The sequence below is a fragment of the Pongo pygmaeus genome, chromosome 3 (genome assembly GCF_028885625.2).
Source record: "Pongo pygmaeus isolate AG05252 chromosome 3, NHGRI_mPonPyg2-v2.0_pri, whole genome shotgun sequence".
Taxonomy (NCBI): domain Eukaryota; kingdom Metazoa; phylum Chordata; class Mammalia; order Primates; family Hominidae; genus Pongo; species Pongo pygmaeus.
The window spans coordinates 186,001,881-186,016,766 of record NC_072376.2 but is presented as its reverse complement, the minus strand read 5'-3'; the positions used below and the strand labels follow the sequence as shown (position 1 = coordinate 186,016,766).

The following is a 14,886-nucleotide window of genomic DNA, read 5'->3' as shown; positions in this document are numbered from 1 at the left end:
TTGGCAGCTCTTGAAAAAATGAGACTAGAATGGGAGAAAGTTGTATGGTGTCAAGTATCTGACTTTCTGCAGATGAATTTAGAGAGGTAAGACTTTTGGATGACTACAGGGTTGTTTCTTAAAACAGTGGAGTGGCCAGGTTTTTCTATGGGCACACAAGGAGCTTGGGTCAAGTCATAAATTGTGTTGACACAGAGTGACAACTGAGAGAAAAGAATTTTACTATTAATTTTATTAACTTTAATATTAAGGTAGAAAAATATTCATTGTTATTTAAATACTTTTAACCTCATATACACATTTTATAGTTTTCCAGTTTATTAAGTTTTTAATCTGAATGCCAGTGGAATTTCTTTTGCCTTTGAGAGTCACTTATATTTGATTCCTGAAAGTTAATCTATTTTCACGAACAGAGATCCTTAACAATAATCATTAATGAAGACGACCTGACATTTGATCACTTGAAATGGTGGTTAAGCTCACAGAAGCAGGGACTATTAGAGAGAGAATAGGGACCTCATACACCAGGTAAGAAACATGTTCTGACAACTTCTGAGTTCTTTCTTTTTGATCATTTCTGTATTTCAAGCTCCTAGAACACTATCTGATATATGATAGGCTCTCAATCAATACGTGTTGAATTGGATGGATCATGATAAGCTTCCACTATTTTCATCCCTATGTGTCAAGAACTTTCCTATACTTCATCACTGTACTTTGACCAAGTGTTCTCATCAGAGTATAATCATCTTATAATAATTATGATTATATGTTGAGGTTCAATCAGGCTGGTGGGAAAAATATTAAGATAGTTATAGTAATAGCCAAAAACTCTATTGGAAGGCCTGAGAGTTTGCATAGCTTCAGATTGCTTGGCTGAAGGCAGCCAAGCTCTCTTCGCAGGAGCCAGAAAGATTAGGGTGCAAGTAACGGAATGTGGGAAGTTGCTCTTACTAACCTGCTTACTTATATTGGCTTAAGACTGACCTTTGTCCTACCGTGGGTACTTTACTGCCTCCTACTCGGGGGTCGGCAGAAGTTTATTACCTGCAAATGGTGTTTGCTTTAGGCCTCGGAACCTGGCCTTTAATCCTTACCTTCTAGTGATGTTTACTCACAACTTTCGTTAATTAGTCACTGAATAAATGCGAGCCTCACTAGCTGATCAGGGCCCAGTCGCAACTGTTTATAGGGCTCAGCAGGAAGCCTGTAAGCGGCTGGGACCCTCAGCGGGACTGGCAGAGCAGAATATCTGTGTGTCAGTGTACGTTTGTTCAACCATCGCTGAATCAGGGCTCTGAAGGAACAGACTCCCCTCAGCTAGTGGCCCCGCGAAAGGAACGCTGCCTCAATTATAATCATTGAAACTTCTACAACATTCCAGGCAGTGTTCTAAGGGGGCTTCATACATTTTGTAATTTAATCCTCACAACAACCTTATGAAATAAGTACCATTATTATCCCTATAAACCTCTAACTTCTATCAGAGTACGTATTTTATCTCTCTTGTTCACTGACATATCTACAAGCTTAGAACATTATATGGCACATCATAGAAGCATGACAAATATTAGCAGAATGAATAATTTTTTTCACAGATGAGGAAATGGCTGTTTATCGTTCATTAACCAAATCCAGACCTCTTTAAAGCAGAACACAAGATTGTTAAACATTTGTCAAGAAACTCTAAGCCTATCTCTAACCTTTCTACACCTAATTCTCACTTTTGATAATATTTTCAACCCAATTTTTATTTTAAGTTAGGAATACAGTCTCTCAAGGTTTTGGCCTAATTAGGAACATTTATACTGTTTATAATTTTGATTATCTTTGATAAAGAGTGTCTCCAGTTATATTATAACCCCTTGTGTCTGTTGAGAAGAAGATCCTTATTTGATCTAGATAAGCAAAATGGACTCAAAGCTAAGTTTAGGAGTAATGTTGTTTTTCCTGATATGCTCCGAGAAATTCTGCATTTCTAAAACTAGAAGAATGTGTGGAGCCTGAGGTACAGTAGAAGGTGAAAAATTTGGGGGTGGCACGGAGAGCCAAAATACTTAGTACTAGGACTATGCAATATTCAGTTGGAAGTTGCTTTTATTAATGTTTGTAATTAAAATCCTCATTAATCCTCATAGATATTCTGTAGTGTCTCCTATACATGCAAATGTTGTGTTAAATGGATTTTTCCAAAGAATTAAGGTAGGAGATGAGAATTACCCCTAAATTGCTATATGGAATAGAGAAATAATTTGTGACCCAAACTAATTCAGTACTAACAGAAGCACAGAGACAGGGAAAAATACTTGAAGAAAACCCAGAAAATTTTGGCTGTTGGGGGAGATGAAGACTTCCATAGCGTGTGAAAAGTTGTGTGAAATCATGTCTAGGTGTCCTGGAAGAAGGAGAGCCCAGGTGATATCTTGTTAGCACCCTGATGATGTTCAAGCTCCTTTCTTGCTCTTGTTCTTGATGCCCAGATTCCTGGATTTCACATTTTGATTCTTGAATCCCAGATTCCTTGAGATTTTCACCTTTTACTTCTTTTTCTCTTTCTCAGATTTCTGAATCATTTCTATCTTTTCCCCAAACTTTGGATCTATTGCCATATTTTGACATAAAAACTGATTCTTTAGTACTTGGCTAACCACTTCAATAACTTCCTTTCTTAATTCAATCATTTTAATTAATTTTTATACAAATGTATTGAGGTCTTGCTGTGTGTCAGGAAGAGCATAGGAAGGCTTAATTTAAGCAATCTCAGACTGCGGAGGTGGGAGACACTTGGAAACAGAAAAAGCACAAGACAGTTGTGCAAAGGCTAATATAGAAAGTTGAACACAGGGAGAGAGCCCAACTAACTGATTCAGAGATGCTTCACAAAGGTGTTGTCATTGATGATAGGTGACTCTGGGTCTTTGATAATCATTGACTTCTCACTAGTTCTGAGTTTTCTTACTTCCAGATTTTATGTTACGTGAGAAAAAGCGTATCTTGTTTAAGCTACTATAGGATGGATTTTGTGTTGCTTAGGTTTGAATAAATTCCAAATGATATCTTGTATAATAGACTAAGGGCTTGAAATAAAGGAGTGATGATGTGGGTGGGAGAAGTTGAGAAGAAGGATTGAAATCTAGAATCATTTCTAAATAGCATCAAAAGTGATTGATTTAATAGGGTGATGTAGGTTTGAGCAATAATATACAGGACTGGGGAATTAGTAAGGGTTCTGTTCACTCTTTTGGAAAGATATCACATTGCTCCCACGTGGTGACTTATGATCTTTACCAAGGCCAACCTATCTTTCCAGTGTTTCACATGGTTTCCTGACATTTTGCCAGACCCAGAGCTTTGCTGAGAAAGCCTCACAACAACCTTATGAAGTAAGTACCATTATTATCCCTATAAATCTCTCTTTTTCACTGATATATCATATCAGTGAACCTGTACAAAGGTACTTTTGTGGCTTAAAAATATATTTCTTTTTCTGGAAGAAAATTTGTTAGGCCACTTATTTTTCACAAAAAGAATATTAAACCACCACTTCACTCTTTGATAACTACAGTGAATGGATTTTTCTACTATCAATAATACATAACACCTACACATTGGATTTGTACCAGGGAGCTGAAACTTAATTGATTGTTACTTGGCATCTGCCAAAAAATATGGTTGAAGAAATGGGGATTTAAGAGAAAGAGTTGATGCAACACATTAGCCATTCATTCTTCAAGGCACTATAAAAGTTTTACCTTGCTGTCAAATTAAGTAATCAGAAAAAAAAGTGTGCTAGGACAGTATAAGCTTAGGTCTTAGAAGGAAATTCAATTTTATCATGTTGGCTTTTACAAAAAAAAGATAAAGATCAACTAAAACAATAGTAACTATGGTGTATTGAGCTCTGTGCTAAGTACTTGACATATCCCTTTCTACAACAAGATCTTAGATCCCATATTATAATTTCCTATGATTAGATGAGGAAATGGAAGCCCATGAGGTTGAATAAGTATGGGAAGGCCACAAGGCTAGTAATTGTGAGAGGCAGTATTCAAATTCAGTTCTGACAATAGAGGTCCTCTCTTTCATTATATCATACTGTGGTTAGTAGAATATTGGCCCCCCAAAAGATGTCCACATTCTCATCTCTAGCACCAGTGAATATGTTACTTTATAGTATTAAAATTAAGGACATTGAGATGGAGACATAATCCTGGATTATCTGGGTAGTCCCAACCTAACCACACAGATCCTTTAGAGAGAGAACTGTGACTACGGAAGAGTGGTTGGAGAAATTCAACTTAGTTGAGTTTGAAATGGAGGCTGATATACATGAGTCAAAGAATGTGGGCACCCTCTTGATGTTAGAAAAGTCGGGAAAACGGATTCTCCTCCTGGGCATCCATAAGTGACATAGCCCTGCCAACACCCTCATTTTAGCCCAGTGAGACCCATGTTGGATTTCTAACCTACAGAACTGGAAGATAATAAAATTGTACTGTTTTAAGCCACAAAGCATATGATAATTTGTTATGGCAGCAATAGAAAACTTATGCAGAAACCGACTCTCCAACATGTTGCTAAATTTCTCCTTAATGTTAGCTCTGGGAAAAGTTTGTATTCATTCACAAATTCAAAAGAATATATTTATTCAAAAGATTTGTTCAAGGCATACTGTTTCCTTTTTGCCTTGGTTGACCAGAAGGCTAGAGCCAATTTTAGAGTTCACTTATGGTATGGTACATGTAGGTAAAATTATTTTTTCCATTTTTCAATATGTTTTCTGATCTTTTCTTATATTTTCATTTGCATTTTACTGTGTATATTCACATGCATTTTAAAAAATTGAAATATTCCTGAGAGAAAAAGAGAGAGGGAGGTAGAGAAAGAGAGAGGGAGACTCACTCAAGCTATTTTATGAAAGTGGATTTGTGTCTCAGTGGAGTCAAAGAACACATTAGAGTGATTATTTTTAAAATGTAAAAAATATTCTAAAGATTTGTCCAACTTTATCAATGCTTTATAAAGCTTATTCTTAGAAGGCGTGTTACTTTGTTATCACCATTTATTTGTCATATGTACATGTTATATTTATTTCAGATTGCATACAAGTTTCACTTAAGAAATGGAACCCCCATTTAGAGTATGTTTCTATACAATTAAACCTGGGCTAGAGTATTGTGAGGATACTGCTTTTTAATTTTAGTGGTGAGGTTGATAAAAACATAAGAGAGTTGAATCTACTAAAGACAAAGATTTCTAACACAACTGGGGTTTGGTTTGTACATTGCTGGGTATACAAAAGATAGACTGATCACATTGTCAGAAAGAGCCACATCATTAATCAGAACTCTGTTTGTGCAGGACTGAAAGCAAATTTGGGAGTCACGATTTTGAAAAAAAAAAAAAATAGCCTTCTGCCACCTCCATTGCAATATTTGTGTTACTAAGCAACAAAATTCTTCTATTTAGCAAAGCCCTAATGATGCTGGCAGTGGAGTCTTGGAAAAATGCTTAACACAAGTTCATTATCCCTACCACTCTAGCTGCACTGCATATGCAGTGCTTGATTAGACATAACGAGAAGTAGAGAGAGAGTGCTGTTTGGTGCACCTGCATCTAAAAGACCACATAAAGTATTGATTTAGATGAATCTAATGACAGTCATTCAATGTGTTTATCTACTCACAGCATTCATTTGAGCTGACAAAGAATACAGGACAACCCACTGTTAAATGTGCCCTAGAATTGTAAGGCCTTAATGATTCTGTCATGCCCAGTCACATACACACAAATTATGACATAGCTGTAACAAACTCTATTGATACCTGGTATGGACTTTCCCTAAGAAAGACTTTAAGAAAGCTGAAGATTGAAATCATCTGATAGTTTCCCTATGTTTTTTAAAACTTGAAACACTTCCTTTCTATATTAATATTTCTGCAATTTTAAAGAAACTCTAATTTTAATACATAAGAAAGTTTGTTTATTCTTTCTTGGTATTCATGCTAAGAAGAAGTTGTTTCAAAGGATTAAATACCTTTGTAGATATTCTCTTCCTCTTTTATTTTCTGCCCCCTTCTCTTTACCCTTGCCTTTTCTTCCAAGTATTTGGTTTCCAAGGGTTATCATTGTGGAACAAATGTTAAAGAAAGATGTGCTGAAAATAAAATCCATGACTATCTTGGGTTACTCTCTTCAAATGTTATTATTGACTAATAAGTGACATTTATGCCATAACATTTTAGATTCACAAAGCAATTTAGAAGCATCCTTCCGTTTTTCAAACCATCTTATCATCCTTTTTATGCACTTCTATTACTGAATACATTTTTATAGTTCCTGAACATAGAGACAGAAAGAAGGAGAAATACTTAATATTTTCTTCCGCCATTTCTATGGTGACATGCTACATTTAAAGCATAAAATACCTGATAATTCTAATTCTATTAGGAGGAATCAACCATGAAAAGTATAGCACCAAGCTGATTTCTTAAAAGGCTGACTCTTGGTTCTCCCAAAGGATAAAACAAAAAGACAAACACACAAATAACTTCTTTAGATAAGAAAGGCAGAATAAGTGGAGGTAATATTTTAATTGAGATTGGCTAACAGTGAGAGGTAAAATAATTTTCTGATTCTTTACTACTAAAGAGTAATGCATTGAATAAGGCCACTCAGATCCTACAGGGCTGTCTACATCCCTAATTAGTTTGATTAAAAAATTAATACAGTCAGCCTTTTAAATTTTTGTTTATATTGATTTAGAAGAAGTTTTTCATTTGCAATGTTATTCTGGTGTTCCAGGGGAAAAATCCTTGTGGACAAATTCTGCATATTTGTGTCAGAGATGTGTGAACCAGAGCAACTCCATCTTGAATAGGAGCTGGGTAAAATTGAGACAACCAGGTGGGAGGGGGGAACCTGGAGAAACTGACTAGCTTGCCCACTGAGGTGGAGCCTCATGAAGTTCAGGATGTTTGCAGCAGTGAGGAGCCTGGCCCCTCCTCTTCCTGTGTGGAACGTGGGATTTGAATGGCGGGCAGGAAGCACTCTAGCAGGGGACTCTGGCCTTGCGGAGGATCCCTGTTTCCCCTTTTTATTCTCTTTTCACTCCATAAAACCCTGCTTTACTCACCCTTTAAACTGTCTGTGAGCCTAAATTTTCATGGCCATTGGACGGACAAAGACCCCGTCATTAGCTGAACTAAGGAAAAGCCCTGTAACAAATGAGGCTGAAACCTACTGAGCTGCATTTCCAGATGGTTAAGGCATTGTAAGTCACAAGATGAGATACGAGGTCAGCACAAAATATAGGTCATAAAGACCTATATTTAGGTTGCAGTAAAGAAGCCAGCCAAAACTCAGCAAAATCAAGATGGACAGGAGAGTGACCTCTGGTCGTCCTCACTACTGCACTCCCATCAGCGCCATGACAGTTTCCAAATGCCATGACAACATCAGGAAGTTACCCAATATTGTCTAAAAAGGGGAGGCGAGGCGTGAATAATCCACCCCTTGTTTAGCATATCATCAGAAATAACCATAAAAATGGGCAGCCAGCAGCCCTCGGGGCTGCTCTGTCTGTGGAGTAGCCATTCTTTTATTCCTTTACTTTCCTAATAAACTTGCTTTCACTTTATAGACTCACCCTTAATTCTTTCTTGCACGTGACCCAAGAACCCTCTCTTGGGGTCTGGATCCAGTCCTCTTTCTGGTAACAGCTGTAGTAATCATAGATTACATAAAATATATCTTATATCTAAGGATCTGGCAAACGCTCTCACTAAGCCACACCACCTGTCCTGAGTCAAGTATGCTATCCTAATTTTCTACCTGCATTTAGAAGTTGTGAAATCTTTATAAGAATGTGTTCTAGTAGCAATAAGGAAAGTAGAGGAGAAAGCAGTGTTTTTTTTAATGTTTGTCTATAGGGATATATGCATTATATACGTTGCTTCAATTATCTCCATCAAAAAGTTATAAAAGTGTTTTATTCTCCATTTTACAAATGACAGCACAGAGGCTTAAAGGAGTATTATAATTGGTTCTTGGTTGCCAACTAAATAAATGGTAGGGTAAGGATTAAAACTCGGGTTTTTCTGTCCTTAATTAAAATGTTTTTTACTATGTGTGCATTTTGAAAATTTATGCTTGTTTCTGAGATTTGGGTGTGCAGACAGGCCCAATTCATTTTGAGTATGTCTGGTTTTTATGAAAGTAGAAAGGGCTAATTTGGGTGCTAGTTTCTTTTCTAAGCTGTGCTCAACTATAACTTAAATGTATGCATTATTAAGCAATTACACAAAAACTAACCTACAAGGGTAACTCGTTTTGATGTCTTTCAAAAGAAAGATTTCTGGCCATTTGCCCATTGTGATGTTGTAATTTAAACATAATACAAATTGGAGAGTGCTTCACTGAGTTGCTAAATGAACAACTCAATGAGTTGTTTTTACAAACACTTTGCATATGTGATTGCCTTAATTGTGTAGAAATTTATCTTTTAAAGAAGATTCTCTTATTCCTAAAACTTTGAATCTGCAGCAGCAATAGGAAGATGATGGTCTATTGCTGTTATTTTTTAAAAGTTGATTTTAAAAAATAATAAACTGACTCCTAAATCCTGAGATTCTGATTCTGATGCACCATTTTGAATACTTAGGGTATGCCTAACATATTGACTTCAAAACCAAATATGGGATTCTTTTGACATGTGACAGTTTTTCCGTATTTACAGATGATTGTTTTTTGTTTTTTTGAGATGGGGTCTTGCCCTGTCACCCAGGCTAGAGTGCAGCAGCATGATCATGGCTTATTGTAGCCTCAACCTCCCAGGCTCAAGTGATCCTCCCACCTCAGCCTCCTGAGTAGCTGGGACCACAGGCACATGCCACCATACCTGGCTCATATGTTTTTTAATTTTTTTGTAGAGACAGGGTCTCCCTGTGTTACCCAGGCTGGTCTTGAACTCCTGGTCTCCAGTGATCTGCCCACCTCGGCCTCCCAGTGTGCTGGGATTACAGGTATGAGCCACTGCACCAGGCCCAGATGACTGTTTTAAAGGTTAAGTATTATTTATTCCTGTGTATATTTGTTTCATTTTGAAATTATGATATGACAGTATATAAATCAGGAAATGTATATTTAGCACAAAATATTAACATCTTAACTTCACTCTTTTAAAGTCATAAATCATCATAATGATGAAGTAGATTCTTCTGAATTATCTGCACAATAGAAATGCAGTTATTCAGTTGCTAAAGATTATATATTTTTTCCAACCAAACTTTAATAGATGTATATAAAACAAATCATTCTACCACTTAGTTTCCAGTGTATATAAACATTCTTAATATTATACGGTAGTTATGTTGCTGACATTTATAATTTTGAAACTATAGTTGTATAAATTTAAAAGCCTTTACAACTGAGTGACTGAACTGGTAAATCAATCATTGGAACAAAAAATGTAGAACATTTATACACACACATAGACACACACATAAACACACACCCTTAATCTCTGAAAGGAGACTTTGCTGTGATTTCTTTATCCTTCAAAGTCTCGTAGGGTTTTTCTGTTTTTCAGTATATTTTGGGGAGTCCATTCAGACTTTTTGGAAAATGTATTAATTTTTTAAGTCACCAGGATACCATTTAGTAAGTCACTTTATGGCATTAGTTCTATTCATGGCTTAGAAACCCTTTGCTTCCCAAGGCTTTTTATATTCTCTTCCAATATCTGTGTGTTGATGTATCCTATATATATACAGTAGTGCTGGCAATTGGAGTAGTAAGTTGGTATATTGTATTTCATTCATTCTGGATTTTCCAATGTATATCAACCCTAAAATAGGCATTCCTTTTCCCCGCTTTCTTTTCAGCCTACCAATTGGTGCTCATCTGCCATCTTTATTGATTCTTAACAACTTTTCATCGTTCATTTTCACCAATAGATGCTATAGTTCATGTGGACTGCTTTAGCACATTGACCACTTGATGCCCATTGTCTGGGAAATGGCTTTTGGTCCCGTTTCATAAGGATCAAATTTGAGTTAAGTGTAGCAAATATAGCTTTCCTCATGGTGCAGTGATTACATAGAATATGTAAGGGGCAAACTCTTTCTAGCATGATGCCCTTTTGTTGGTATAAAGCCAATGTTAAACTTACTGGAGTATTTCAGAAGTTGTGTTTAAAAGTATAAAGTATATTGGCTAAGGCTTAATTTGGCTAAGGCTTTATTTTGGCTACTGAAAATTAAATGACATCGAATTTTTTGTAACTTAGAGATATATTCACATAATGGGTTATTGATATTTAAAACTGGTAGGTGTGAGGCCCAGGAATTTAATTCTTGGTTAACATATGGGGGCATCCACAAAATTTTGTATTTGGTGCTGACTTAAAACTATGATTCTGTAATCAATTATATCAACAGATATTTATCAGCCACATTTTAATATATGAAAATACATGGCATATGAAAAATGACATAAATTCCAACTATGCAAGGAATTTGTAGAACGATTACGGGTGACTAAAGAGAAAATAACTAAATTGTCTTTTCCATAGTGAGACTTAGACGGACTTAGACTTACTAAACCAGTAGCGATGGCTACTTCTTTTTCAAATAATTTTTGACTTGTACAATTTTTAAATTCTGCTGTGATTTTTGCATTTTACAAGTGCATACACTTTAGTCAAAACCCACTTAAAATCTTTGTTTTCCTTAATGCTGTACAGAACAGAAGGTTAAGGGTTTGGAAAATAATCTGTGACAATGTAAAGTGGTCTGCTGTGGGTCTAGGGATATATTTATCCTCTGAAAAATCATGGGCTGGGTTATGGGAGTGAGCAGAGACCACCCAAGGGAGTGACTGGGAATGTTTGGCTTAAAAGAGTTGTACTCTGGGCCTCAGTCATCCAGGAGATAATGAGCTTTCATCAAGATGTAATTCAAGACACTGTTTCCTTCATTGAGAGCCTTATTATAAAACCTATCAGCTGAACTACTCTGTGACCTAGTTGATTTACATTTCGGTAAGCTCATCATATCATGGACTGGGTTTTGGGGATCTGGCTGCTGCTCTATGAGCTACAGTTTGAGAAGCATTGGCTTACAGCAGGGCTTCTTAGCCCAGGCACTATGGATATCTGACTAGCTAGCTATTGTTGTGTGGGTTTTCCTGTCTAGGATGTGCATAGGATGGTCACTAGCATTCTCTAGCTGCTACAGACTAGACACCACCAGCACCTCTCCCAATTAGTTATGACAATAAAAAAAAAAAATCTCTAGAGTTTGCCAAATGTCCCACCCTGGGGTTGTTGGGGTGGGGTGGGGGAGCAAAATTGCCAAGTTGCTACAGTTGTGGAAAGCTGGTCTAGACCATTTCTTAATTCCCATGTGATTTCTCTCATTACCATTCACAGCATCTGAATGCCAATCTATAGATCAATTACTAAATACCATGATTATTTGAGAATGATAACTTCAGTCTGTCATTAAACAATTACTTCATGAAGTAACATAGTGTACTTAGTTTGTTTGGATTAACTCACAAAGTCATATGTAGTTCTTTGCATTTAGTCCACAAATGTATGCAAGACCTTTTAACACCAACAGCAGATCCAAAAATGTCACTGAAAATGGATCTAACAACTACAAACAGGACCATTTGGTTATCCTTTTCATTGTAAAAAGTAGCAAATAAATCAATCCCCAGGATTTAAATAGAATTGTTAACTAAGAATGACTTTTTATAATGTCATTAATTATGCACTGAAATGTAAGAAAAATATGTGCCTGACCAACTGGTCTCTGAATATAAGAGACATATGTTTGCTTTCTTCTGGTTATTTATAAATACTAGCAGTGATAAGAATACCACAATACTACCACCTCCTTACATTTGGAGAGTACCCTGTGCTTCTCAAAATGCTGTCACAAATCTTATTTCCTTTCACCCTTAGTTTAGTATCTCTGGCGGCTGTTTGCAGAACCTGCACTATTTTATGCTGGCCTTTCTCATCTTAATAGAAACCTAGAGACATAGATCACAGAACCATAACAACATTGGTTCTTCTAAACATGCATGCAGGTATGTCCACACATACTTGTGTGCGTGCATACACCCACGCACATCCCCACACACACCCCCCCGCCACACACACCAGTGTTGCTTTTCTTACTACCTTCATAAGGGACAATGTCCTTTATGAAGGTAGTAAGAGTTTTTCCGAATTCTGCCTAATAAAAGAGGCAGTCTAAATCATAGTAGAGACCCAAAAAGGAAAATTCCGGGCCTCAAGTAGTAGATACACCATTTTTTTTTGTTGAAATCATTAGATATTCTGTATAAATCTGAAACCAGAAGATCTTAATGAGTTTTGTTGACCTTTTATACAGAATTTGATTAGTTTTCCTCCTTTTTTTTGGAGTAAATGTCAGGTTTAGCAGTGGTGGGAAAAGAAATATTATGGAGAATCAGAAATCTCAATAGTCCACCTAAATGTTCAAGTCCTTTAAATGCACAAAATTTTATATTTGAATCACAATTTTATCATGTTAAAATGCATGAGTGGCAAGTGTTTATCATAAAGTCTTCTAAGATGCCATAGCCATTATGCTTACCCATTGCCACCAGCAGGCCTTCCCCACACTCCCCTCCATTTATCCTGCTGCTTTCCTGAAAACTGAGTTTCAAACAAATAATTTTAAATGGCCTATGTATTGATTGAAAGGTTCTGTCTGTAGTCTACTGAACTGTGACCAAACTAATTTCATCTGAATTGTTCCTTTGGCTGGGCAGTTTTCAGAAAAAGTTGATTCTGTCCTGAACTGAGTTTCCCAATTCTTTATCCACTGTGCTCATCCTATTTTCTATTTGAATACCTTTTCTTTTATTGCTTCTTTTGTAAATTAAAATACCTATTAGATTAGAAACAATAATTGAAAAGAACTTCAGAATACAGCAGTTCAAAAGACCAGCAGAAAATAGTGATTAATACCTTCCTATACTTTTATACATTATGGAGCTGCATACTGCTTGACATGTGTTGGGGTCATCTTCTTTAATATGGTAAAGTCTAACTTTGTTCAAGGGTCTTCACGTAGCCACTAGGCAGGGAGCAGACTGCTTGTTGTAAGGTGTGTCAGGCACCCTGATGATGATATTTCTTGACTTCCTGGAGATTCTGCATGGCTGGCCATGCTACTCCCTTGAAAAGCAGAAAGAGGCAGCACCTCAAATAAGATCTGCAGGGGCTGCAGATTCAGAAAAGATGAATAACCAGTGCAACATGGACCCATGAATAATTGAAAACATACTCCTCAGTTGCAGCCTTCCTCCATTTTTATCTATTTTAAAACAAATATAGTAGTAAAACATGACACAAAACAGCACTGGTGTTCAAAGGGCTGGTGCTTAGCTGCTTGTGTAATTAACTCTCTGTTTTTTTTTAATCAGTGTAATTTAACAGTGAATGTGAAAAATTCCAAGCTTTTTTTTTGGAAAGATTAATACACTATGTATTTTATCTGTTTTTGATATGAAATCTTAGATGTCTAGGCTCACATCTTTAGTATGCTGATTAAAACCCTACATATTAAGCTGTATTATCATCTAACCTGTATTTATACATAATCCATATTACCCAAGTGACATTATTAGTTGAAGGAAGTAGGAAGGAAAGGTGCTATATATATTTACCATATATGTGGTATTTACCATACATGTGGTATTTACCATACATGTGGTATGTACCATATATATATTTACCATATATATGGTATGTACCATATATATATTTACCATATATATGGTATGTACCATATATATATTTACCATATATATGGTATGTACCATATATGTGGTATTTACCATATATATATTTACCATATATATGGTACATACCATATATATATTTACCATATATATGGTATTTACCATATATATGGTATTTACAATATATATTTACCATATATACCATATAAATATTTACCATATTTACATATGGTAAATATATAAGTAAATATACATTTAAATATATATATATATTTTTTTTTCAGAGACTGTTCTGAATAAGTCATGACCCAAATGCTTTACATTTATCCTTTAGTTCCAATAGGGCCAGCAGATTGCAGTGGCTTGGCATAATTCTCATTGTCATCTGTCCATGCCAGTGGCTCTCTCTGAAGTTATGTGGTACTTGGCCTGCAAGGCTAAATGTGGCTGCCTGTATTGAAGCCTTTCTTACTCTGTCAGGTAGGTGTTATGATCATTATGATTCTTATTGTGTAAATGAGGCAGGATAGTGATGTTACTTGCTCAAGAGCCAATAGTTAAGTAACAGAACCAGAACCTAAATTAGCAAATGAGTGTGTGTGTATGTGTGTGTGTGTGTGTGTGTATGTGTTTGGTGTGAAATCACCACTGTAAAATTATAACTGAGACAGTGAAAGACATTTGACCTAACCAACTCTATCTTGCTTCTAACCTCCAAGCTGTCCTTGTTCATTTCTGGATGTAGGCTGAACTAACTTTGTGAGGAACTTATAGTTTAGAACAAAGACAATAATATCCCTTTCCCAAAACAAACCCTCTTATTTCCTGGTGACCAGTCTGTCATCGTAAGACTAACAAATTAGCTACAAGATTAGAAATTATGGTTTAAGGGCCATGAAGCCGCTGGCTGCAAGAGTTTGAAGTTCCCTAAATTGCTCCTGGGGATAACATCAGTATTGTAAAACCTAAGACCAGTGTTTGAGATATTTTGCAGACCTTGCACTTGAGGGATGTGCAGGGTCTGCAAAATATCAGACTCAACCAGTTCTGCAATCCCACCCAGGAACAGAAGACAGCAAGAAAACCTCACTTTGACCCCCA

At 36.2% G+C, this 14,886-nt stretch overlaps 1 long non-coding RNA gene across 1 annotated transcript in view; it reads left to right on the top strand.

The window, feature by feature from the left end:
* The first annotated feature begins 473 nt into the window (after positions 1-473).
* Positions 474-14,886, top strand: part of LOC129034657 (uncharacterized) — a 100,542-nt gene continuing 86,129 nt past the window's right edge. The window contains exon 1 of the long non-coding RNA XR_008501964.1: positions 474-528. This is a non-coding gene — a long non-coding RNA (uncharacterized LOC129034657). The remainder of the gene's footprint in view (positions 529-14,886) is intronic.